This window comes from Arachis stenosperma, chromosome 1 (genome assembly GCF_014773155.1).
Source record: "Arachis stenosperma cultivar V10309 chromosome 1, arast.V10309.gnm1.PFL2, whole genome shotgun sequence".
In the NCBI taxonomy this organism is placed as follows: Eukaryota; Viridiplantae; Streptophyta; class Magnoliopsida; order Fabales; family Fabaceae; genus Arachis; species Arachis stenosperma.
Window position 1 is genome coordinate 40,655,281 of NC_080377.1, and position 3,205 is coordinate 40,658,485.

Below are 3,205 nucleotides of genomic sequence, written 5' to 3' on the forward strand. Positions count from 1 at the left end.
TAACTAGGGATTTGAATGAAATTTGTTCTTATTTTCATTCAATTATGTGGATAGTGTATGTAAATTTGAACTTGGTTGTTACTCTGTTCAATTAATTTCTTTTGCATGGACAAATACTATTCTTGATGATTGAAAGTTTATAATGATTTATTCACCACATGAATTGTGTTCGGTTCGGTGGGTTTTGTGATTTTCATTCACTTGATATTTAGTGTGTTCGGGATTTAGGGTTATTCTGATTCATGTAGCAATGCTTTTCTAATTGTTTCATTATTTATCATGTTTTATTCAGTGCATCAAGGGGATTCGTTCAGTGGGTTGGGACATTTTAATTGACTTGATTAAGATATGCATGCTTGTGCTTGTCAGTGTATTGAGTGAAGTATTGACCAAACTTTTCATTACAGCAAAACTCAAGAAGACAATGGTGACAAAGAAGGATAAGCCGCGCTATAACGTAAGCACAAATAATTATCCGCTTTCATTCAAATAATATCTATTTTGTATTATAATTATATCCTCGCATTCTGTTTCAAAACTTGTAGAAAACTCATCATTGCAGATGCCAAACAAAGGCAATAGCAACAATGTTCAAGAATATGAGTCAGGAAATAAAAGATATAGTTAAAGAAATGGGATTCGGTGCCCTAACACGTCCCGGAAATGAATGTCTCTATGATGAGTATCATGGATGCCTGAAAACTCTCCAGGGAAAAATACACATAACTCCTCACAAGGTAGCATCTGCACTGGGTATAAGCAACGGCGGTAATACACTTTTAACTTCCTGCTTGATTTCGGTTCATTGTTTCCTTTAATTTCGGTTCATTGGGGTACAGAAAATTAAACTGCGCCTTTTTGGCTGATTTGTTGTTATTAAAATATTGTAGGAATCGTTTTCCTAAAAAGTTTGATTATGGTAAACTGAATCCGGAAGACAAGGCAATATTTGACAGCCTCAAAAATGTTACGTTGGTGACTTTGACAAAGTCTGTCCTGAATATGAGTGTTGAAGGGGAGGAGAACCGACAAAAATTTTGGAGGACTTTTGTCATCTTCTTACAGAAGTGCTTCTTGCTGCCGACGACGGTAAGCGTGGCCTCCTCGATCCATAAGCCGCCTATCTTTTGTATGGACAACATCCGAGAGTGGGATTGGATAAAACATGTGCTCAACTTTTTGAGGAAAGGAATTGAAAACAAGAGAAAGGGAAGGAAACAGTCCGTTGATGGCCGTATTTTTGTTTTGATGCTGATTTACTTCCATGAAACCAAGTTCCCTCGCATTTTTGGACCTGATGCTCCTCTGCCACCATGGGTGGCTCATTGGACAAAGAAAATAATGCTCGACCAGATATCGGAGGAAGCAACGGACACATTGGTAAATTAAACAAAAATTTCACCCTAAAATTTCGTTTCAGATGCTTCTAAAATACTCTGCTAACCAAATAAGCTCGTGTTTTTAGGTTATAATTAATTTTAGTGTGTCCATTTGAATTAGTGTGTCCATTTGAATTCTTGTACATGCAGAAACATTTTTCTTGATGATTAAAAATTTATCACGCTTTATTCACCATATGAATCTTCTTTGGTTCAGTGGACATGCTCATTTTGGTTCACCTGATTGTTAGTGTATTCAATTGAGTCTTTGTGCATGCAAAAATATTTTTCTGATGATTAAATGATTATCACGTTTTATTCAGCACATGAATGTTGTTCGGTTCAGTGGAGTTACTCATTATGATTCACTTGATTGATAGTGTTTTCAGTTAAGACCTTGCACATCCAAAAATGTTTTTCATTATCATTAAATATTTATGGCATTTTATTCAGCACATTAGTGTCGTTCGGTTCTGTGGGGTTACTCATTTTGATTCAGGTGATTGTTAGTGTATTTGCTCATTAAATAAGTTTCTATTTTAGGGACTTTTGTATAGAAACTAAATAAAAAAGGAAAAAACAAAAACAAAGAAGTTAGATAAGAAAGGAAAAGGGAAGAAAGAAGAAAAGAAAATTGTTGATCTTGATTCTTCTTCGGAAAAAGACACAGTTTCCGAATCTGAATCTGAATTTGAATTTGAAAAAACACCACCAGCAAAGAGAACAAGACAATAGAGGGTGGTTAAAAAACAAAAGCTTGTTGACACGGATTCAAAAACAAGAGAAACTGAAAGCAGTCCCACGAATTTTGAAAGCAAAAGTGAATTCGAAAATCAGTAAGTTTGATCTTTATATTGGTTTCATTTTACTTGTATTTGCTTAAAATATTCTTATGTGCTTGTTCCCATGTAATGCAGAGAAGAAGAAATTGAAAAAGCTGCCACAAGGAAAAGAAAACAACCACAGAAGGTGGTTAAAAAACAAAGCAAAAAAGGAAGCCTGTGCCAACAGATTCAAAGAGCACAAGCAAATGTGAAAGCCAGTAAGTATTGGGCGATATTCATTTATATGATTATATGATATTCCTCTAGTTTAATTTTGCTTTTCTTCACTGAAAATTGTTTATGTATGCTTGTTAACTAAATTACAAATGTCATATTGTTCACTGGAGTTGCTCAAGTTGATTCATTTGATTGTCAAGTGTCCAGTTGAGTCCCTCTTCATCCAGAAATATTTTTCTTGATGATTGAATGTGTATCACCTTTTTTTCAGCACATGAATTGCTTTCGGTTCAGTAGTCTTTGTAATTTTCTTTCACTTGATTGTTTGCGTCTTCACTTCTCCCTTTTCATGCAGAAATATTTTTCTTGATGGTTAAATGTGTCTCACATTTAATTCAGCACATTAATTATGTTAGTGGAGTCTGTCATTTTCGTTCACTTGATTGTTAGTGTCTTTTCTTGCTTATATTTTTCTTCAGTATAAATTCGATGTGTTTTTCTGTGTTGCAGAGAAAAAGAAATTGAAAAAACACCCATAGTAAAAAGAAAACGACCGCAGCGGGTGGCAAAAAACAAACCAAATCTAACAAGGAGTAAGTTTCTCAAATCATATTTTCTTTTATTGATGCTTTCGTTTTAGGTTCATTGATACTTATTTTTATGAACTTTCAAAATTAAACAAGTAAATTAAAAGACAGCGCCGCGGAAAGAAGAAGATAAGCGTTGGAGATGATAAGAGAAAAGAGATCAAAGAAAAGAAATGATGGAGCTCAGACAGCAAACGTTGCTCCATATCAGATAGACTCGACGGAGGCGCAAAATGAT

General features: G+C 34.5%; 1 long non-coding RNA gene across 1 annotated transcript; it reads left to right on the forward strand.

The window, feature by feature from the left end:
- Positions 1-405: 405 nt before the first annotated feature.
- On the forward strand, positions 406-1,011 carry LOC130961384 (uncharacterized). Its single transcript, XR_009079532.1, has 3 exons — positions 406-457; positions 563-768; positions 891-1,011. It is a non-coding gene; the product is annotated as an uncharacterized LOC130961384 (long non-coding RNA).
- Positions 1,012-3,205: the final 2,194 nt, after the last annotated feature.